The sequence below is a fragment of the Podarcis gaigeae genome, assembly GCF_964106915.1.
Source record: "Podarcis gaigeae genome assembly, chromosome: Z".
NCBI lineage: Eukaryota > Metazoa > Chordata > Lepidosauria > Squamata > Lacertidae > Podarcis > Podarcis gaigeae.
In genome coordinates, this window is record NC_139691.1 from 21,244,841 (window position 1) to 21,269,199 (window position 24,359).

At 44.7% G+C, this 24,359-nt stretch overlaps 1 long non-coding RNA gene across 1 annotated transcript; it reads right to left on the reverse strand.

The window, feature by feature from the left end:
- Positions 1-8,058: 8,058 nt before the first annotated feature.
- Positions 8,059-13,856, reverse strand: LOC310836868. The gene is made up of 2 exons (XR_014560282.1): positions 12,890-13,856; positions 8,059-8,264 (listed from the first exon to the last, which is right to left on the reverse strand). It is a non-coding gene; the product is annotated as an uncharacterized lncRNA (long non-coding RNA).
- Between the last annotated feature and the right edge of the window lie 10,503 nt (positions 13,857-24,359).

Consider the following 24,359-nt stretch of genomic DNA (forward strand, 5'->3'; position numbering starts at 1 on the left):
ACACCCTCAGAAGGTGGTGGACACTCCTTCATTGGAGGTTTTTAAGCAGAGGGTTTAGTGACCATCTGACATGCATTCTTTAGTTGAGATTTAGTTGAGACTAGATGACTCTCAGGATCCCCTCAAACTCTACAATTCTATAATTGTAAGTCATTGCAATCTGAGGAGCAAGGCTGGCTCTAACAGATGCCAGATTCAGGTGTTTTCAGGGCACCCAGGACCAAGAAAGTCTTTCACTCGGCATCACGCCACAGGACTACCCATCTCACTTTGCAAGGCATGGTGTCGGCATGAAATAGACACACTTTCCAGGTTAAAAGCGTGCAGCGGCGATGCTTTACGCAAAGGCTATCAGAGCTCTGGAGCCAGCGCTGCTGATATAATGAAAAAATGATGCATGTGCTTTTGAACAGCTGAGTCACTCTCAGATCTCGTTCTCCGTATGCAATGCAACCCACCCACCCTGCACAGACTTTTCTTCAAGGGTAGCAACACAGCTGCTCAAGATGGGGAAGTTGAGGGTGTCCTTGCCCTGGAGGGCCGCCACTAAGGAAAGTGTTTTGCAAACTGCAGTGGCTGTCAAATTTAGCAGCCATTGGAACTAAGTAATGCTGGAGCAGTCAGCATTTCTCTACCATCCCCCATCCCTTGAGAAAAGAAAGAAAACATCCCAATCACATGTATTTTCAATTAAATATTTTTCTGGATTGTTTTTTGGGGGGATGTCAGTCTGGTTGATGCCATGAGTCCCTTCCAATTCTTGGGGTTCTGTAGCCAAGTGAGGGTTACAATCATAAAGAAGAGGTTGTTGAACTAAACAGGGAGGTTTCTTTGTAAGACAGTGACCTTAACTAGCCACTCAAATGTCCTCATCAGCATCCCAAAAGAATGAGTTGGGCTGCAAGAACTACAACTAAGTGACGGGCCCTCCTAGCTAATTAGTGGAGTGGGAGAGCTGAAAATAATGCCAAAATATTTCACATCTGGCAACCAATGTGCCACTTTGGTTCCAGATAGTACATGGGTAGACAAGTCTAAAAAGTCCAGGACACAAATTTCCATGGCCCTCTAACGGCTATGGTGGCTCATTTAACAAAGGCAATGTACAGTGGTGCCCCGCAAGACGAATGCCTCGTAAGACAAAAAACTAGCTAGACAAAAGAGTTTTTCGTTTTTTGAGGTGCTTCGCAAGACGAATTTCCCTATGGGCTTGCTTCGCAAGACGAAAACGTCTTGCAAGTTTGTTTACTTTTTCGTAAAACCGTTAATACCCAGGGTGCATTGCTTGAAGAGGTGCAGTTGCGACTTGACTTTGAGGAGCAATTCATAGCATGCGGTGTGGTAGCTTTTTTTGAGGTTTTTGAGGACTTTGGTGATTTTTGAAGCTTTTCCAAAACTTCTTTTGCAGCCATTTGGTAAGTTAAACTTTTAAAACTTTTTTGGGTTGGGGTGTTTTGAATTCAAGGACTTGGTGTTGGGGAGGGGTTTGCAAGAATCTGGGAGCTTGTGTGGTTTTTTTCTGCATTTTTATGATTTTCTGTGACCATTGGGCCACTCTGTTGTTGTTTTTTTAAAAAAATCTGGGTTTGAATTTCTGTGTGGTGGGTGGCTGGGGGAACAGTTGAGGAGGGGTTTGCAAGAATCTGGAAGCTTGTGTGGTTTTTTTCTGCATTTTTATGATTTTCTGTGACCATTGGGCCACTCTGCTGTTTTTTTTTTTAAAAAATCTGGGTTTGAATTTCTGTGTGGTGGGTGGCTGGGGGAACAGTTGGGGAGGGGTTTGCAAGAATCTGGAAGCTTGTGTGGTTTTTTTCTGAATTTTTCTGATTTTCTGTGACCATTGGGCCACTCTGTTGTTGTTTTTTTAAAAAATCTGGATTTGAATTTCTGTTTGGTGGGTGGCTGGGGGAACAGTTGGGGAGGGGTTTGCAAGAATCTGGAAGCTTGTGTGTTTTTTTCTGCATTTTTATGATTTTCTGTGACCATTGGGCCACTCTGCTGTTTTTTTAAAAAAAATCTGGATTTGAATTTCTGTGTGGTGGGTGGCTGGGGGAACAGTTGGGGAGGGGTTTGCAAGAATCTGGAAGCTTGTGTGGGTTTTTTTCTGAATTTTTATGATTTTCTGTGACCATTGGGCCACTCTGCTGTTTGTTTTTTTAAAAAAAATTCTGGATTTGAATTTCTGTGTGGTGGGTGGCTGGGGGAACAGTTGGGGAGGGGTTTGCAAGAATCTGGAAGCTTGTGTGGTTTTGTTCCTGAATTTTTATGATTTTCTGTGACCATTGGGCCACTCTGCTGTTTTTTAAAAAAAATTCTGGATTTGAATTTCTGTGTGGTGGGTGGCTGGGGGAACAGTTGGGGAGGGGTTTGCAAAAATCTGGAAGCTTGTGTGGTTTTTTTCTGCATTTTTATGATTTTCTGTTACCATTGGGCCACTCTGCTGTTTTTTTTTTTAAAAAATCTGGGTTTGAATATCTGTGTGGTGGGTGGCTGGGGGAACAGTTGGGGAGGGGTTTGCAAAAGTTGGGGAGGGGCTGGGGGAACAGTTGGGGAGAGGTTTGCAACAGTTGGGGAGGGGTTTGCAATTTCTGTGTGGTGGGTGGCTGGGGCAACAGTTTAGGTTTTTGAAGACTTTGGTGATTTTTGAAGCTTTTCTAAAACTTCTTTTGCAGTCATTTGGTAAGTTAAACTTTTAAAACGTTTTTGGGGGGTTTTGGATTTTGGGTTGGGGTGTTTGGAATTCAAGGACTTGGTTCTGGGTTTGAATTTCTGTGTGGTGGGTGGCTGGGTGCTTTTGAATTTTTTGGATGTGAAGCACTGATTTGTTATTTTTATTTTTTGGGTTTGCGAAGGTAGGAGCTGTGCTGCCATGGGGCCCAAGAAGACTGCTGCTGCAGAGGCCGGCAAGAGGAAAAAGGAGAAGGTGACGCTGGAAATGAATAAAGAGATCATCCGGAAGCACAACGGTGGAATGCGTGTGACAGATCTCGCCAGGGAGTACGGGAGGAATCCATCGACCATCGGGACCATCCTGAAGATGAGAGAGAAGATCCTTGTGACTGATGCAGCCAAGGGAGTCACCAGGATCGTGAAGAACCGCCCAGCTGTTCTGGAGGAGGTCGAGAAGTTGCTGCTCATCTGGTTAGAAGAGAAGCAGCGTGCAGGGGACACAGTGACTGAGGCCATCATTTGCGAGAAGGCCAAGGCCTTGCACGCAGACCTCGTCTGGGAACAGCCAGGAACCTCAGGCAAGCCAGAAGTCTTCAAGGCAAGCAGAGGTTGGTTTGACCGGTTCAAGGCAAGATCTGGAATCCACAGCGTAGTCAGGCATGGAGAGGCTGACAGTTCTGATGTTCCTGTGGCTGAAGACTTTGCAGTGGAGTTCCTGGAGGTTGTGAAGAGGGAGGGCTACGTTCCACAGCAGGTCTTCAACTGCGACGAGACCAGGCTGTTTTGGAAGAGGATGCCCAAAAGGACTTTCATCACACAGGAGGAGGCCAAGTTGCCTGGCCACAAGCCCATGAAGGATCGTCTTACCCTGCTCTTCTGTGCCAATGCAAGCGGCGACCTGAAGATCAAGCCCCTGCTGGTGTACCACTCGGAGATCCCACGGGCCTTCGAGAAACACAAGGTCGACAAGGAGCAGCTGAGTGTCATGTGGCGATCCAACAGTAAGGCTTGGGTCACACGTGTGCTGTTTGTGGACTGGGTCAATCTTGCTTTTGGCCCTGCTGTCAAACAGTACCTGCTGGACAACGACCTGCCGCTGAAGGCTTTGCTTCTGATGGACAATGCTCCTGCTCATCCTAAAGGCCTTGAGGAGGACTTGTTGGAGGAGTTCGGCTTCATCAGCATCATGTTCCTGCCGCCTAACACCACGCCACTGCTCCAGCCGATGGATCAGCAGGTCATCGCCAATTTCAAAAAACTCTACACCAAGGAGCTTTTCAGGCGATGCTTCGAGGTGACTGATTGCACCACCATCACCCTGCGGGAATTCGCTTGAATCGTCACCTGCTTGAAGATGATCACCATGGCCTGGAACGGGATCACTCAGAGAAATTTGAATTGCGCTTGGCGCAGCCTGTGGCCGGACTGTGTGGCACCAAGTGACTCTGATGCACCAGAGTCAACAGTGGTGCAGGACATTGTTGCCTTGGGGAGGACCATGGGCCTGGAGGTCACAGAGGAGGACGTCAGCGAGCTGGTGGAGGAGCACGACCACGAGCTGACAACCCAGGAGCTGGTCAAACTGCAGGCAGAGGCTGTGCAGGAGCAGGCCTCGCTGGAAGAGGAGGAAGCAACTGAGGAACGGCTGTCCTCCAAAAAACTGAGGGACATTTGCCAGAAGTGGAAGGATGTGCAGGCTTTTGCACAGCGGCACCACCCTGACAAGCACGTGGCACATGACCTTGGGAACACTTTTGATACCAGGGTCATGTCGCCTTTCAGGGAGGTGCTGAAAAGGCGGATGAAGCAGCAGACCATGGACAGGTTCTTCAGCAAGAAGCAAAGAGTGTAAGAGGAACCTTCTTCGAGTGGTCCCCCAGAGTCTTAGAAAATGTACTGTACACTTTGTTGATTTTAAAATGTTTTTCTGTCATGTTTAGAAACTTAATTTATTGTTCCTTCAATTTTTGAAATGCTCTTTACAGTATGTGTGACTTTAAAGAGCACTTAATAAACTCTTGTTGTACCAAATTTGGCTTTGTTTGGACTTTTTTTGACCATAGGAACGCATTAATTGATTTTCAATGCATTCCTATGGGATTTCGTGCTTCGCAAGACGAAACATTCGCTAGACGAAAAAACTCGCAGAACGAATTAATTTTGTCTTGCGAGGCACCACTGTATTTTTCATTAACTCTGGAAGTTGATACTTGATTCTGATCAAACTAGGCCTCTTACAGAAAAACATTAGTATTACCTCTCCCCTAAAATATCATAGAATCATAAGCCATGGCATTGTAGAGTTGGAAGGGACTACCGAAGGTCATCTAGTCCAACCCCTTCAAATATGACCATAAAACCTTCATTCCCCCCCTTATTCGATTTAACAGCATCAAACATGAAAAAATAGAAAATACGCAGAGTGTACTTCATGTTTCAGAGAGAGAAACACCCCTCCCACTGTATGTAGCTCTCGTGATTCACACTGTCACTGAAGAAGAAGAAGAAAAATCATACATAAACTGTCTCATCTGGGCCTGAGTGGTACATATAATTGGGGGTGGGGGGAGATAGAATATGCAATTTAGTAGAAAAGTTAAAAAAACAAAAAAACAGGGAAAAGGTGGAAGAGGGGAGTCACACCAAACATTTCTCAGACATTTAAGAGGTGGATTTTTGCCATCAGCTATCAGGATGGAAGCTAGGACCAGGGAGCAAGTGGAAGAGCAATCTTGTCCATGGAGCAGCTGGGCAATGGCAACACCTTGCAGAGTGTGGGGGCAACTCTAAAACAGGGATTAGAGCCCTTCCAGCTCAAGGACTTCTGGGTGACTTTCTGAGGGCCACATGCTGGTACATCAGAAAGCAACAGTGGGTTTTACCTGGGTTTAGCTGTCTAGTTTTTACACCCACTCACACATATCGGCTTTCCTCTGTTTGGATAAACAGGATGCATTATAAAAGTTCAAGGTGATATTTCAGCAATGATAAGACACCTGTAATGCGTCACAGGGCCAGTGAGGATTAAGACAAGCTTTGATGACTAGATTAGTGAAGCCTGGAGGGCTGCATTTGGCCCCCTTCCTTAAGGTCCCCCACCCCAACTCCTGCTCTAAAACATGATTCTGCTAAAAGTTGCCTGGCGGGGTCTCCTCGTCTAAGAACGAATGGCTTCCTAGGGATGAGTTTAGCTCAGTGGCAGAGCACCTGCTTTGCATGCAGAAGGTCCCGGGTTCAATCCCCAGTAGTATCTCCAAATAAGGCCAGGAAAGACCCCTGCCTGAAACCCTGGAGAGACAATACTAAACTAGATGGACTAGTGAACAGACTCAATAAAAGGCAACTGTTTATGCTGCTAAGTTAATAGACATCTGAATATTTATGAGCATCAATTAACGTTATGTTCCATCTAAAGCAAAACTACACTGTATTAGAATCATTTTTAGTGGAGCAGCAAAATAGATATAGTCTTCCCATGTGTCTTGGGTGGGTGGGGGGTAAAAATGAGTTGCATATACAGTGGTACCTCGATTTCAAACGTTAATGAACATTTCAAATGTTGACAAACATTTCGGTTTTTGAACGCCGTAAACCCGGAAGTAAATGCTTCAGTTTTCGAACATGCCTTGGAAGTTGAACATGCCACACACCTTCTATACTGAGTTTTCCATATTGAGGCTCCCGTATTAAGTTTTCAGTTTTCAAACATTTCGGAACTTGAAACAGTCTTCCAGAACGGATTACATTCAAAAGTCGAGGTACCACTGTATTGATAAAAAGTGCTGTGGGAACCAGCACAAAATTGCTTCAGTAGGCAAAACAACCCCCCCCCCCAAAAAACAACAACTTGATTTTGTGCTCCATTCTTCCTCTTCTCATCAGGTTTAGCCCTTACATACAATACAAATCTATTTGTGGATTTTATTGTTAAAATCACCGGCATGACTGGTGGTGAGGGTTTCTGTGAGTACAGCACTCCAGTATTGGGGAAAAGGATTGCATTTTTATTCTTTGTGACACATGGTAGCCCTATTCAGAATAGGCCAATTGAAGTTTATGGGCAATACTAACTTAGATTCACTAATTTCAGTGGATCTGCCTCTGAGTGGGACTTAGTTGAATACAACCCACATTCTTTAACATTGCCAGAAGAAGACAAAACATGATGAAGTCCCGCAGAACCAGCAGTCTGGGCATCCTCAACACTACTTCCATAACAAACTCTTTCAGCTCAGGGAAAGACACTTCTGGGCAGCGAGGTGATGAGATCTTGAGGGGCAGGACATGAGATCGCTTGGTGGTCTAAGCTGTTCCCCAAATGGGGGAACATCCTATGTGACTTTGAGCAAACATATAGCATTCTGCCAAACCCCAGGATGTGGTTGTTTGTTTTACCTACCACCTTACTAAGGAAGATTTCTTTCACAGAGTCTGCTTTATTTTTTTTAAAAAAAATTACTTACAAGGAATTTCCCTTTACAGTCCTACAGAATCTCTGCAGCGACACTTTTAAAAGTGGGAGATATTTAGTTCTGGCCATGGAGCACTTGTGTGAGGCCAAGACCCCCTATCGTTGAGGCTTCCCCTTTTGACTGTTGGTTACAATGGTTTGGATCATGCACTCTGCTGTCTCTTGCTCAGAAGTAACTCATATGTACCCTCATTCCGCTTGACCTCTCAGTCCTGCGGGGTGAGGATGAATTGAAATCTGAAGATCTTGAAAATCAGACAGCGGAGGTGTGGATTACGGAAAACAAGGACCAGTCCTCCAGCCCTGACGTCAAGTGCTCAGGGACATGGAAAAATCAGATTCAAATATCCTGAAATCTGCTCAAGCCAAGCTTTAATTACTTATCTAGCTTCAGTCAGTGTCAGGCTTTGCAAGGCTGTTTCCCCCCACCCCCACTTAGTGATGTTAACTGTTATTAGAGTTATAATCTCTTGATCTCATTAATCCAAGCAACAGCCCGCTTCCTGAAAGCCGGATGGTATTTGATCCCCCTTCTGCCCCGGCTCATGGGCACGAATCAATCGGAGTTAGTCTCGCACACCTCCCATAAACGATGGGCAAGCGTCCTTGGCGGATGGGTTGTGTGTCTTGCCATTGTTTTTATCCACGGTTGCGTGCCACCTGCTTATGCTTGTGATAACTCATTTCATTTCTCTGAGATGGCACACAACGTGTTCCTTGTAATCTCCTTTTTGTGCGGAGAGCTGGAGGTTTATTCAGTGTGCTCCCCACCCCCACTATGGTACCCTCTCTTAATTAAAAATATATATGAGAACATTAAAAGCAACCCCTAATCATCACCACCATCACCATAACAGGATAAAACTCACAACCATACATCTGCAGCACACTAATAGATTAAATACTGAAACTCCATATGTGTCATATTTCTTATGATTTTACAGACATGCAAGTTATATTATAATGTTCATAAAGTGAAATGTTGTTATAGCTTTCTCTTCCTTTCTTTTATAGGTAAGGCATGATGTCTGTGCGAAAGGGAGATCAGTGGCATGATAATACTATTCCCTTCCAGCCTGTTTTCAGCCGGAACGCAGTTCTGGCCGCTTTCAGGTTGGCACCACTGCCATTTTAAGAGAACAAGGGTTTGTGCTGAGTTCCGGCACCTCTTTTTTTCTAGAAAAACAGCACCGGAAAAATTAATAAGCTATTTTTTGTAGGTAATTACACTCAGGTGTTAAAAGTCCATTACTCATTATTTCAAGAGATGGCATGAATTTCGACTATGTTAGATAGGACAGCGGCAACAAAAATAGTAACTCTTCCAATAATTCAATTTTGCCAGAATCGACTGAAGGACATTCAGTGAATAGGATGACTCATCCTGCTGAAATGGCTAGGCAGAGCCTTTCAAGTCTTCTGTCTCCGCATCTGGGGGCAGGAGCCATCCCACCCTCCAGTTCTGCTTTGCCCCGATCATCTTGGCAGGACCCCTTTTCCCCTGTAAGGAAATTTTTTCCTTACTTTGTACCACTAACTGTGGCTTTTTTTCCTTAAGTTTTTGATACAGCCTGGAAAGCTGAATGAGCTAATTATCATAAGACTATATTAGTTTCCAGGGTGATATATATAGTATATATTATTATAGATGAGGGGTGGGGGCCTGAAGGAAGAAGATGGCTGCTTAAACAGAGCTGTAGCTGGTGGAGGTGGGGGGGGGGGCGCTAGCTGTTGTTGTTTTTTGCCCCGGGTGAAGCCTCCACCACCTTCTGTCCTTTTTATGAAACAGGATCTTTTGTTATGATTAAATGGCAAGTCCACAAGCACTTTGGAGTATTGCTTGCTTCTAATACAGCTGTTCTAATTTCTCTGTGTGTGTTAGGATCTAGAGGACAACATACATGTTTACACCATGTGAATACATAAAGAGGGCATACAATCAGCTATAAAAACTGAGACTTGTTTATACTGCAGATAAAATACTTGCAATGAAAGAAATGTGATGCTTCTATTCTTTATTCTTTTATTTTATTCCTTAGATTCTTAAACTGCAACCCTTTACAGTGATATCTTGGTTCTCAAACGCCTTGATTCTCAAACACCGAAAACCTGGAAGTAAGTGTTCCGGTTTTCAAACAATTTTTGGAAGCCAAACATCCGATGTGGCTGTCAGCTTTGTTTCCAGGGCACCTGGTTTTTGAACATTTCGGAAGTCAAACGGGCTTCTTGAAGAGATTAGGTTTGGTGCTTTTGTTTTTGCTATTTATTTTGCATTTTTGTTTTTTTGAGGCCTTTTTGTTTAATTTGTTTTTGTGACTGTGTAGAACCCAGTTCAGCTACTGATTGATTGATTGTGTGACTACGGAAATGGATAAAAGCCCCCATTCAAACAGTGACTATCATCAGTGCAGCTAAGAAAAAATAATAATTTAATTTTTTTATCATCTACAATACTGTCTTATTTATTTTATAGTACAGTACAGTGGAACCTCGGGTTACGTACCATCCTCCTTAAGAACACTTCGGGTAACGAACTCTGCTAATCCGGAAGATGCTCCTGGTTGCAAACTTTGCCGCAGGATGTGAGCAGAAGTCGCGCACCGGCAGCATGGCAGCAGCGGGAAGCGCCATTAGCGAAAGCGCGACTCAGGTTATGAACTGTTTCGGGTTAAGAACAGACCTCCGGAACAAATTAAGTTTGTAACCAGAAGTACCACTGTACATTGATTATTGATTTCATTTTATGGATCAATGGTCTCGTTAGATAGTAAAATTCATGTTAAATTGCTGTTTTAGGGGTTGTTTTTAAAAGTCAGGAATGGATTAATCCGTTTTGTATTACTTTCTATGGGAAAGTGCGCCTTGGTTTTGGAACACTTTGGTTTTGGAACGGACTTCCAGAACGGATTAAATTTGAGAAGCAAGGTACCACTGTACATGTCTACTCAAAGTAAGTCCCACTGAATTCAATGGAGGCAACTGTGTAAAGATTGTGCAGTCTTATACTGCAACCATAAGCATTTTTTAATCAGAAGTACGGTAAGTCCCACTGAGTTCAATAAGACTTATTCAGATAGATGATTGCTGCACATGGAAGCTCTACTTTTGACAAACAATTTACTTTTACTGGAAAGGATGCTCATTTGCCCTTTGGGCATACAGTCATAATACTTCTTAGGATTCCTCAAATGATCTTGAAGAAAGTAGAGTGGAATGCAAAAGGATTCAGGAAAGCTGAAAATAAAAGACATCACTCAATTCTTCCAGCCACAAGATAGAAAGCTGGGAGAACTAATAGGAGGCGAGAAATAGACTCTTTAGAAATTAATAAATTAATAACACTAGTCAACCTCTTATACATGAAAACGCTTTTAGAGGTAAAAACTCTAGACTTTTGGCAAACAGATGTAAAAAGCAATGGCACAAATCACATTCTGAGAAGATGTCTCTCCTTAAGACATCTGCTCAGAATTTGCTTTGCAATCTCCAAATAAAAAAAGATACCCTCAGTTTCTTAGAAAATTTAGCCATACCATCAACAACTCATGATGAGAAAACCTTTTAAGATAGCCCCGTCTCCCTAGAAGAAATTGACAATGTTCTTAAAACATTGAAACCACATAAATCTCTGCTCACTTCTGAGTTTTATAAACAATTTTGAAGAAATGTTATTAATATATATTGTCCACCTATTTATTGACTTAGCGAGAGGACCCTTTCCTCCCCAAAACAAGGTACAACTCCACAACTGTACCTGTTTAAAGACCAACAGAAGGTAGAATCTTTCTGGCCAATCTATCTGATTAATCAGGATTATAAAATCTTTATGTCCATGCTAGTCAACACTATTTTACCACCAATCTCCAAATTTTTTTTTAAAAAAAATTCACATAACTTATAGGCATTCGATTCTGTCACACAAAGCTTAGATTAATTATAACAATAAACCTTTATTCAAAACACCGTCCTGCTTGTATGGTGGACAATTCTTCAAAATTTGAAAAAAAAAAAATGGAGCAAAACTCATTTTACCCTCCCTGACAGATTAGCAACAGTAAAAATTATGATCCTACCCAGACTGGTGTTTCTATTCCAACCACCCCCCCCCAAGTCAGATCCCACTCAATCAGATACAAAAGTCTTTTCCTTCAAAGTACCCAGAATAAATGCTCTTAAAAGCAGTTGTTATTGCCACTCCCCTTAAAGAATGAGTGGTAGATCCCCTAGAAGGATCCTTCCCCAGGTTCCCATATGGCTGAGTGATACAGAATTCAAGCCCTCTAGAAAACAGAGGATGAAGACACCTTTTTCTCCTTAAATGGACCTAAGTAAGACATACAGGGACCCTACCTTGCAGAACTCTAGTGCTCCACTTAAAAAAAGGAAAAAAAGAGTAGGACATGTCTTACATCTAGGGAATACCATCTACATCCTCGACTGCATAAGGGACTAGGAAAGAAAGAAAGAAAGAAAGAAAGAAAGAAAGAAAGAAAGAAAGAAAGAAAGAAAGAAAGAAAGAAAGAAAGAAAGAAAGCACCTGGTCTTGGGTTCTATGAAAAACTGAATTAATTTTGGGCATGAAAAGATGGGGTTGGGAAGAACACAACTTTATCCTGGTGGGAAAACAATGAGTTGAAGATCAGAGGACAAGGCCCTCAACTCTGAAAACCTATGAGCAGAAGTCATGGCTACTAAGAAAACAGTTTTCAAAGTTAAAAACTTAAAGTACTTAAGGGCTCAAAAGACACATGGAGTCAAGAAACAAGGAAGGAGATTCTGACAAAACATCAGGAAGAACTTTCTGACTGTTAGAGCTGTTGGCCATGAAACAGACTCCCTCGAGAGGTTGTGGACTCTCCTTCTTGGAGGTTTTTAAGTAGAGGTTGGAGGGCCACCTGTCATGGAAGCTTTAGCTGAGATTCCTGCATTGCAGGGGGTTGGACTAGATGACCCCACGGGATCCCTTCCAGCTCTACAATTAAATGATTCTATGAACAGACAAAGCTAACATTTGGAAATTACATAACAGTAGTTACATTTTTATTCAAACCAAGAGAACAAAAACATATTAAGCCACTCTGAGTCTAAGAGAAAGCAGAGGAAAAAAATGAGGTGGGTTAATGTTCTCCAGTCCACTCTTCAAACTGAAATTAACAGTAAGTACCAATTTTCCTCTTTCGCCAGAGTGGATTGGAGTAGATGAAGTGAATAAGTGGCTGCAGAGCATTATTTCCTCAGGACAGGGTGGGATTCTTCTGCCTCAAAACCAAATATGAACAAACCTTTGTAGCACCTTTCTACGAAAAGCAACAAGGCCAGTCACATTCACACCATGCATTTAAAGCCCTATGATACCACTTGAATTCTCAGAGCTTCCCTCAGAGAATTCTGGGAACTGGAGTGGTGGATGCTGAGAACTGTAGCCACTTCTCAGCATCCTTAGTAAACCATCAGCCAACATCCCAGCAAACCTATCAGGGTAAATGCTAATTGAATAGACAACATTGTCTGATCTCTGCGCAAACAAATCTGGATGAATGTTAATCAACAGGATGTCTAAAAGTGGCTGTGGTGAAGCAGGGCAGGGGGGCAGAGGGTAGCCCAGACCCTCACTGACAGATATTTTTGAAGGTATACAATACGCCTCTGTGCACGATGAGCTTGTTTCTCCTACCCCTGCATTAACCTGTCTCCTGGATACTCCCTGAGCCCTTTCAATCTACACATCCTATATATTCATTCACATACCCCATCATAATAAAAGCATGGCCTGTTAAATAAGGAAGCCCTCTGTGAAGGACAGGTCATGGGTCTGCTTCCTGGTGACCCAGCTACTAGTAAGAGTTGGTGAGAGTGACAGTTTGATACCGACAGTTTAATAGTCAGATAGGGATTTTTGGCCTAGTTGGACAGAAGGGGTCTATGGCTAATCCTCCCAGGTCCAATACCTTTTCTTCTTGTTCCATAGATGTGCCATAGGTTTCTTCTGAAACTGGGTCTCAGTTAGAATTAGGGATTGTCTGTGGGTAGACAAGACTGAACAATTTGAGTGGGGTTAGCCTAGGCAGGACACACCAGTTTTGATTCCCTGACAGAAGGGTTAGGATTCTAGAAGGGTATGGGAGTGTTTATTTGGGTAGTGCAAGTCAATAGTCATGCTAGAAACAATTTAACCATCCAGTGACAAGTTTAAAATGTGATGTTAAGAATAACCCTAAATATCTCTGCAAAGTGTTTGTTTGAAACAAAGGGCTGCTGCACAGCTCCAGCTGTCCTGTGCTTTCCTGCTTGTCCCTTGCTTCTAGATGTGGGTCCAAGTGATTTTGCACATGCCTTGCAGCTTTCCCCTGGAAAACACATTCTTTACCACCAAATTGCAAGAAAAAGCCATCCATGGAGAACTCAATTGCTGTTTGGTCCAATTCAGCTGTAATCCACAGGTTTCCCCTGGGGAAATGGTAGAAGAAGCAGAGGTGCGGATGAGCTGTAGAGTGTTGTGCCTTTCAAAGGTAACCACTAAGCTATACCCTCGTTGAGCGTAAACTCTAAAAGTTCCTTATCCTTATTTAGATCATCTGGGTGAGGAAAAGTATTCACAAGTTTCCCTTCAAATAATGATAATACTGTGCTGCTATTAAACATAAACACAACCACAAACAGTTCTTTGAAGGCTCCATCAAGCACCTCTTGCCCCTGAATTGTGCAAGCTGGTCAGTGAGACCTGCAGGTATAGGGCCATAGGCGCCGACTCCATGGGGCCTGAGGGGGCCCGAGCCCCCTCAAAAATTCATTTGGGGGGGCTCCGCCCCCCCAATAATTTAAGAAAATTATTACCGTAAATTTCGCTCTATAACACACAGATTTTTTCTCCTAAAAAGTAAGGGGAAATGTCTGTGCGTGTTATTGAGCGAATGTGTGGTCCCTGGAGCTGACTCGCCGGAGCGCAGGGGCAAAAATCAGGCAAAAATCAGATCCGGCGGTCGGTCGGGCGGAGGGAAGGCGGAAGCTGCTGCTTTCCTGCATTCTGCCTCAGGGTCTTACTGCCCACCCGCTTCTTTTGCTGCGTTTGCTCAAACTCAACAAAGAGCAGGGAATCCCCTGCCCTCCTGGCAAGCAGAGGGTTAAGGAAAGGATCGAGTCCTTCCTTCTAATTCTTTCCTAGTCACACTGCGTGCAGGCTCCATCCCACCACCTCCTCCTCTCCGTGCTCTAGGGACTCGCAGGCAGCCGAAAAACATGCAGGTGCTACTGGAAGGAAATTTTTTTTTGTTTTGACTATGGCAGACCAACACGGCTACCTATCTGTAGGTGGGAGAGATAGAGAGAGGGCTGGCTTGGGGGGGACGGGGACTTTTGCCTTCCTTTCCTCCCCCCCACCCCGTTAAACTCCTCCCCTGCATTCTTAGCCAGCTGCTTCTCCGCACACCCCTCTTGTGCTTCTTGTCCCTTCTGTGTTTTTCCTTCCCTCCCCATTTAAAACGTGGTGACAAAGCACGGATCCACATGGATCCTCAGGATTTTTGCATTGGGTCACCCCAAATTCACCATCAGATCACATTACATGTCCATGGCTACAGCCTGCCCCCCAAAAATCACGCACCCACTGTTGCCTGGGGCTGCAATGGTGCAAAAACGTGGTTACAAAGCATGGATCCACAGGATCTTTGCACTGGGTCACCCCAAATTCACCATCAGATAACATAGCATGTCCATGGCTACAGCCTGCACCAAAAAAATCATGCACCCACTGTGGCCTGGGGCCACAATGGTGCAAAAAAGTGGTTACAAAGCACGGATCCACATGGATCCTCAGGATCTTTGCATTGGGTCACCCCAAATTCACCATCAGATCACATAGCATGTCCATGGCTACATCTTGCACCAAAAAAATCATGCACCCACTGTTGCCTAGGGTCACAGTGGTGCAAAAACGTGGTAACAAAGCATGGATCCACATGGATCCTCAGGATTTTTGCATTGGGCTACTCCAAACTCACTGTCAGATATTAAAAATCTTTATAAAATAGAGAATTAAATACATACAGAATGTTAATTTTTCAGTTTTGAAATATTAGTACTAGTTTAGTACTGTATTTCTATATTACTATAGTACTGTATTAGTTATTTTCAAATAATTAAATATTTTTAGGGTGTAAGACCCAATTAAAGCCCTTTATTTACATACAGTATTACAGTATTTACATACAGTATTAGGCATACTGTATTAACTTTATTAACTGTATTAAAGCATTAACTTTGAGATATTATTTTTATTTAATGAACCCTCAGCCTTATTCAAAGTAAGCTTAAATTAGCTATTTCACTTATTAATCAAAGTGCTATTACTGTGCGACAGCAATATTTTATGTTTTATTCTTTTAATGATAGTTTAGGATTTATTTAAATATCATTTCAGTCTTTTCAGAGCTATATATTCACTGCTCTGTAATAGTCTATAAGCATAATTGTTACTGTAAATTAAATTAGCTTTTTACGAAAATACCGTGCGTATTTATGTTTTGTTTCTTTTTTCAAAGCCAAAAAGTGTTTCAGGCTTGTCGAGTTTCCCGGAGTGTGGAGTTATAGAGAGTCGAGTTTTCAGGGTTCTAATGTTGATCATATGACTCTAAAATACTTTTAAAAAACTTTAAAACTCATTAATTTTCATCTAAAATTTAGAAAACTTCCCGGGGCAGGACCCCGGTATGGCCCCCCCCCCCAATATTTTTTATAAGTCGGCGCCCCTGTATAGGGCAGTATACAAATTAAATGAATAAAAATAAATTAAATACAGGAAGAACGGTTTAAAAATCGGTGCCTTAATTTTGATTTCCCCTCCTCCCCCTCGCTTTCCCTTTTTCCTTGTGTATCATGTTTCTCTAGATTGTAATCTTGCAGGTGGGGACTGTCTTGTTTTAATCATATGAAAGCCACTCTGATAACCCTTTTGGGTTGGTACCAAATACTCCAAAGGAGTAAATAAATTAATTTTCTGCAGGGGAACAAGTCACCCCATACAACCTACAGGAAAATTTATGCTGCCAAATTTTGAATGACCTAACCAGCCTTCTGTGTTATCGCATGCTCAAGTGGCAGGGGAAACCGTGTAAAGGGGGAGACTCTTCCAAGGCTGCACTCATAACTCCTGAGCTGTTCTGCTGTATATGCAGCCTACCAGCAGCTCAGTAAACTTCCTTTTTCAAGTACCTTGGATCCCGAACGCCTTCGTACTCAGACGTCTTGGCTCCTGAACACCGCAAAGCCAGAATTGAGTGTTCTGGTTTGTGAACGTTCTTTGGAACCCAAATATCCGACAGGGCTTCTGCAGCTTCTGATTGGTTGCAGGACCTTCCTGCAGCCAATCCGAAGCTGCACTTTGGTTTCCGAACATTTTTGAATTCGAACGGACTTCTGAAATGGATTCTGTTCGACTTCTAAGGTACGACTGTATTGCCTTGGGGCAGGGCTGCTGTTATGTATTGGGTTTAACACATTTTATGTTACAAGGTGCATTCTAACCAATTGTATAAGTGTTGGTAGACAAACATTCTAGATAAACTTAGTTGAGGAACTTATACTGCCTTGGGCTTCTGACTTTTTCCGAACATTTAACATTGGCAACAAAGGTGGGATTGATGAGCTCCCGCTGGCTGCCAGATGCCCAAGACCGCACCACAGCACTGCCACCTGCCGCCTCGCAGTAAGCGCAACCTCACTGCCACACTGGACTCAGTAAATAGTCCCGGAAACGAGACCGCGCCTGCCGCGTCTTCGCAACCACCCACAATTGCACAAGTGACTGCCCCAGGTCCGAGGATGGCCACCAGTCATAGTTGGCTGCCACCAGATTTTGATATGAGCCATCCTGCAGAATGGCCGCAGTGGCTCCACCGAATAAGGAGCTATGTCCGACTACAAGGCTTCACTAGGGAGGCAGACAAGGCAGATGTGCTACTGATGTTGCTGGAAAGTTCCGCCATCACTCTACTGGAAGGTCTGATGGCACCCAGGGACATAGAGGCATGCACTTTCCATGAGCTGACACAGGCTATGTCAAGGCACCTTGCGCCTCAGCCAACTAAGAACCACTGCCGCTACGACTTTGTGCACAGAGAGCAACAAGCACAAGAGTCAGTGGGTGAATACTTCACAGCGCTCTGGGCGATTGCAATGCATTGCTAATTCACTGACATCAAGGGACTTCTTGAAAGATTCATCAGACAGCCGTCTCTGCCGCAAGCTGCTGGCAAAAGACGATATCATGATGATGGAAGCAATGAATATGGCCACAGCCTTTGAGAAGGATAATGCCCACGAGGCGGTCCACAACCCACATAAGGAGAACTCACCACATCCAGCGAGACTGGTTGTCTTCCGTAGATTCCCACAATGAGGATGTCCACTGAGCTGTGGACTGATCCAACCGACACCACCGCTCCCAAGCTACGAGAGCATCGCCGAACCAGCGATCATCTGACGCACCTTGAGGAACCTGTGCAAGCTTCAGAGAAAATAAAGAACATCAGACATGCAGATCCTGCGGCAGGAAGACTTACCAGACCAGCCCTTGCATGTGAAGGACATTGCCACCGCAACCGTGAAGGATAGGCTGTTGTCCCACGTCTCAGACTGGGTGTGGAGGGGGTGGCCTGGGAAGCCGGGTCCAGAAATTTCATGCTGCACAGCCCGCAAGGATGAGCTGTCTACTCGCCAAGGATGTGTGTTATGGGGTAGCTGTGTCATAGTCCCCCGCCCCCTGTTAAGGAAAAAAGTCTTAGAAGTGTCCCACCCGGGGATTGTCCGGATGAAGGCAATGGCCCGTAGCTATGTGTGGTCACAGCCAGGCATAGATGCGGAGATAGAGGCCTGGGTGAAACATTGCGAGCCCTGCCAGGTCTCCCAGCCGGATCCACCCAAGGCACCAGTACGGTCCTGGGAGTCCACACAGTCCCCATGGTCTCGGGTGCACATGGATTTTGCGGGGCCATTTCAGGTGGTGCCGACTTCAACCATGTTCGCTAGAGTTACTGTAAACGCGTTCAGGAAGCTATTTGTGACACACGGCTTGCCAGACATACTGGTGAGTGATAATGTAACCAAGAATGGAATCCACATTCGTTCTGCTCCTTTTCACCTGACCACTAACAGCCAAGCTGAACACATGGTCCGTACTACCAAAGATGCGCTTAGGCGCATGGTGCATGGAGACTGGACTATCTGGTTAGCAGAGTTCTTATTGGCCCAACACATCACCCGAAGCGCAGTGACTGGCTGGAGCCTGGAGGAGTTGCTTATGGGGAGGAGGCTCACTATCCTCCTTAATTGTATGCACCCCGACCGGGCTCTTGAGCAATGGCCATCCACTGTGGTGCGGGGGGGCTCCAAGAGGATTCTCCCCGGGGACACTGTGTACCTCCGAAACTATGGGTCCGGAAAGGGTTGGGTCCCTGGTATCATTGCCCACTGTACAGGTCCGGTTTCCTACAAGGTAGGGTTGGAGGGGTACTGGTTTGGAAGAGACACCTCTACCAGATCAGAGCCAGAGCACCTCCAAACACGGAACATCAAGCGGAACCAGAGGACAGAGAAATGGGTACTTTGGGAGTTTCTGTGCCCAGTCCAGGGTGGGAACCAGATGGGTTGCCGGTGACTGAGTTACCCCAGCAGGGCGACTTCAGGCTGGAATCCTCAGTGGCTCCATCAGCAGTGACCCCTTTGGAGCCAGCCTCGCTGACCACCCCACTCAGACCGCAGGTACCGGAGGAACCTCCTGGGTCACCCACTCGGGCACAGGAACCACGACAGTCACAGCAGGAGCGGAAAAAGCCGGCACACCTTGATGACTATGTTTGTTCCTTTTGCTAGGAAGTTGGGAGGAGGAGTGTTATGTATTGGGTTTAACACATTTTATGTTACAAGGCGCGTTCTAACCAATCGTATAAGCGTTGGTAGACGAACATTCTAATAGCAAGTAAGCGCATGCACTTTCAACTGTCAACGGTCAGTTCATGCTTGGCATTATTATTGCGTTGTCCAGTCAGCTTGGGTCTTGTGTTCCTATGAGTGAGCTGTTGTCACTGACAAATGTTGAATAAACGTAGCTGAGGAACTTATACTGCCTTGGGCTTCTGACTTTTTCCGAACATTTAACAGCTGCAAACAACAAAAAGCAAGGGAATTGTTAGCCACGTGCCATTCTCCAGCATGTAACAAATGGGTCAGATGTTGTGTCCAATCTAGTTCAACACTCAGTATCTAACAGCAGCCAACCAGATCCCCCAAGGAAACTCACAAGCAGGGTGTAAAAACAACAGCCCTCAGTTTCCATCCAGTAAGAAGAGCTTAAGTAATTTGTATAATCCTCTTTTCAAGCCATCCTGGTTGGTGATCATTACTGCCTCCAGTGGGAATGAGTTCCATAGTTCTACAAGGCAGTGCATGAATGACTTCCTTCTGTCTGTCCTGAATCTTACAACATTTAGAATCCCAGGGTGTGCATGAGTTGTGGTGTTACAAGAGAAGGAGAAAAACATGTATCTATCTGCATAAAAATTGAGGGCCAAATTCCGTGCTGTTCCAGAGATATGTGACTGGGTCTCCTTTTGTTTTTAGTTCCCGCAGCTGAGTTCTGAATTTGACTAGAGCAAAATGAAGGATAGAAGTCATGTTATGAAACACTCAGTACAGGACAGCCACTTCGGAAATAAACATCTTTAACTGTTATCATGTTTTTTAAAAATAAGCCTCAAGAAGTGCTGTCAATATGCTTTTTAAAGAAATTGTATAAAGTACAATTTAGTCTATATCATATCTGAGAGTTGCTGTGGAATTGTATCTCTCCTGCAGAAATGTGTTGTCTTCTCCTGTTTCTGCGGAAATGCCCTTCAAACATTCCACATTTCTTCTGTTTATAGCAGCTTGTGTTTGCCTTGCTAGGGCTTAATTTGCTCATGTTTTCTTCCTTCATTTGCAAAGACAACATGAGGCACCCTACACAACCCTATAACTTTGCAATCCTGTGCAAAGGTATCCCAGTAAAAAAAAAGCAGAAGAGGAGGCTGTGACAGATACCCCCACTGAAAATGGGTGCTGGGCAGTGTTATTTTTTTAGAAAAAGAGGTGCACCATGAACACCTCCCTTGTTCTCTTAGAATGGCAATGGCACCCACCTGAGAGGTACCAGAACTGAGTTCCAGTGATTTCCGGCTGAAAAAAAGCTGGGTAACATGACCAATGTTGGGGTTGTATTGTTTACAGTTCTAGGGCTGCCATAAACCCAGAATTCCCCAGAAATATCCAGGATTCATCCATTGGAACTGGTGTCCAGGTGGAATTTTGAAAAATCAGGAAAAATGTCTGGGGGAACCTGGGTGTATAGCAAACCATGGGGTTTGCAATTTTTTTTTTAAAAAAAAGCTCAAAGACGTGAACTGAAAACTTACAAACTTAGAAAATACGTCGCTGTAATTTCATTGCATCATGTTGCATGGCCATGTTATAAGTAGAAGGACAGTATCCTCAGCTATAAAAACACACCCAAACATGCATTTTCTGCATTCTTTGCCATTCTCTAAGGCACGCATGCAACTTGGCTATGCATCATGAAAGGGCTCAGTCTCCCTGTGTAGGTATATATCACACCATTCAACTGTTTTTTATTCTCTCACTACATGGGCAAATTATAAGTGTGCAGTCAGCTAGTTTCCAATGCTGGCATTTACCTGCCAACTGCACCAAAGTTACAGCATGTCTTGACTTATTAAAAAACTAAACAATGCACAGAGCATAATTTTACAGGCTTGGACCAGTTTACCCTCACTAGAGCAAATAAATATGCATTGGAAACATCATGAAAACATGTACTTTTCATATTACAGTAATAATATTTCAGACCAGCGTACCCGATGAAATTGACATTTGGCTTGTTCATTACTGCAGTTCACTGTGCCAATTTGCAAATTGCCTAGTTTCCTTTGCCTAGTTTCCTTTGAGTGGTCCACCCCTGCCACTTAATGGATCCAAATGGTTTCCAGAGAGTGGTAGGAGATGTTTTATCCCATGTTGATGGCCTTTCAGCTGATTCCCTGGTGGCCCGCTGGAATGCGGAGTTAACCAGGACTATTGACTGTTTGGCTCCGAAGCACCCTCTCCGATTGCATGGAGCCCGGACAGCCCCATGGATTTCCACGGATCTGAGGGAAATGAAACAATCGCTGAGATGGCTAGAGCGCCGGTGGCGGATAACTCATTCTGAATCTGACCGGACATGGGTTAGAGCTCAATGTTGAGCCTACCAAGTGGCGATAGTGACAGCAAAGAAGACCTCCACCGCCTCTATTGCATCTGTGGAAAACAGCAGCAGGAGACTCTTTCAGGTGGTTCGCAATTTAGTGGAACCACCTGCTCCATCAGGGCCCAGTACAGGCCACATGGTCTCCTGCAATGATTTTGCAAAGTTTTTTTTGCAGATAAAGTCGCTTAGATTCAGGAAGTGGTAGACTCCACCGTGGAAGCTGGGCCATGGGGGGAGAGTGCTAGAGTCCTGTCTAGTCAAGTTGCACGGGTTCAGTTTCAATCTGTTACCCCCGAAGATGTAGACAGGCTGCTTGGACGAGTGAAACCAACCACCAGTCTCTTTGATCCTTGCCCATCCTGGCTTATAAAAGCTAGCCGGGAAGAGCTGGGTAATGGGCTTCGCGGACTGGTGAATGCTTCTCTCTGTGAGGGAGACTTCCCAGACCCGCTGAAAGAGGCGGTTATCAAACCGCTTCTTAAAAAAACATCGTTAGATGCAGCCAATATGGCAAACTATCACCCAGTCTCAAATCTTCCATTCTTGGGCAAGGTGATTGAGCGAGTGGTTGATGTACAACTCCAGGCACGCCTGGAAGAAGCGAACCATTTGGATCCCTTCCAGTCGGGATTCAGGCCTCATCATGGGGCTGAAACTGCCTTGGTCACACAGGTCGATGATCTCTGGCAAGCTAGGGACAAAGGTGAGAGGTGTTTCCTAGTTCCACTGGATCTCTTAGCGGCGTTTGATACCATTGACCATAATATCCTTCCGGACCGTCTAAATGGACTGGGAGCTGGGGGCACTGTTATTCAGTGGTTCCGCTCCTTCCTCCTGGGTCATGTCCAGAAAGAGGTGTTGGGGGATGAGTGTTCAGACCCCTGGGCTCTCACTTGTGGGGTGCCTCAGGGTTCTGTCCTCTCCCCCATGCTATTCAACATCTACATGCAGCCGCTGGGAGAGATCATCAGGGGGATTGGGCTGGGTGTTCATCAATATGTGGATGATACCCAGCTTTACCTATCTTTCAAATCAGAACCAGTGAAGGTGGTGAAAGTCCTGTGTGAGTGCCTGGATACGATTGGATGGTGGCTAACAGATTGAGGTTGAATCCTGATAAGACAGAAGTACTGTTTTGGGGGGACAGGAGGCCGGCAGGTATGGAGGACTCCCTGGTCCTGAATGGGGTAATTGTGCTCCTGAAGGTACCAGGTGCGCAGCCTGGGAGTCATTCTGGACTCCCAGCTGTCCATGGAGGCACAGGTCAATTCTGTGTCCAGGGCAGCTGTCTACCAGCTCCATCTGGTACACAGGCTGAGACCCTATTTGCCCGTGGCTTGCCTCGCCAGAGTGGTGCATCCTCTGGTTATCTCTCACTTGGACTACTGCAATGCGCTTTATGTGGGGCTACTCTGAAGGAGTGTCTCCACTCCCATCGTTCTGCCCAGACACCGAGGTCCAGCTCCGAGGGCCTTCTGGCAGTTCCCTCACTGCGAGAAGCCAAGTTACAGGGAACCAGGCAGATGGGGGTGAAGACGCTCCTTCAGGTATACAGGACCGAGGCCGTTTAGGGCTTTAAAGGTCAGCACCAACACTTTGAATTATGCTTGGAAACGTTCTGGGAGCCAATGCAGATCTCTCAGGACTGGTGTTATGTGATCTTGGTGGCCACTCCCAGTCACCAGTCTAGCTGCCGCATTCTGGATTAATTGCAGTTTCCGGGTCACCTTCAAAAGTAGCGCCATGTAGAGCGCATTGCAGTAGTCCAAGCGGGAGATAACTAGAGCATGCACCACTCTGGCGAGACTGTCTATGTTCTGGTCTCTTCCACAAAGGCAGTTATTACAAAACCAGCATGCACAGTGGTGCAAGAAACAAAATAGCATTACAACATGCAGTTATGCTAAAGCAAATGATAAATTTCTGGAGGGTCACTGAACTTCACTGCACGGGCAGATTGTGCCTGCATAATCCTTTTTTTTTCTGGTGTCAAGACAGTCAGAAACTGGGCAATGGACTGTTTCTTCTTAAAAAGCAGAGTGTGTTTGATTTTTCACAAATAAACTAGAGGGAAAGTATGTGGCCAGTGGCCCATCTAGTCCAGCGTTCTGTTCTCACAGTGGCCAATCAGATGCCCCAATAGGAAGCCCACAAGAAAGACCTGAGCACAAGAGCCCTCTCCCCTCCTGTGGTCTCCAGCAACTGGTATGCAGAAGCATTGCTGTCTCCAGCTGTGAAGGCAGAGCACAGCCATTGTGACTAGTAGCCTTTGACATTCTTATCCCCTATGAATTTGTCTAATCCTGTTTAGTGTTATGGCAGAGAGAAACATTTCTCTAGCCACTTTCTCCAGGCGGTGCATAATTTTATAAATTTTTATCATGTCTCCTCTTACTTGCATTCTCTTTAAATTAAAAAGTCCCAAACACTGCAATCTTTCCTCATATGTGAGTCAAAGGCTATCTGTGTGGTTCTCCCCCTCTACATTTTATCCTCCTGAAAACCCTGTGAGGTAGGTTATGTTATGAGATTATGACTGGCCCAAGGTAAGCCAGCAAGCTACATGGCTGAGTGGGGATTTGAATCCCTGTTTCCCTTGGTTCTTTTCTGAATTCTAAATTCTATTATTTATAAAATTAAAACAATTGACTGTGTCAGTATGAAATTTGGTATATAGGATCTGAGGCAGTGTATTAATTTGGCCAGATTTCATTTACACCGTGTCTTCTTTCAGTTGACAATTGGGCTTAGTTTGTTATGTGAAGAGTATACCGTGTGTTGGAGCAGGAATTCCTCATCTGCATTTGTAGCAACTGGTGGGAGAGGTGTATCTGTACTATTTCTACCTGGACATTCACTACATGTTGTTCTGGTGACTCAACAGTCTTTTGTGCTTGCAGAAATTTTAAGGGTGCACATCAGGTA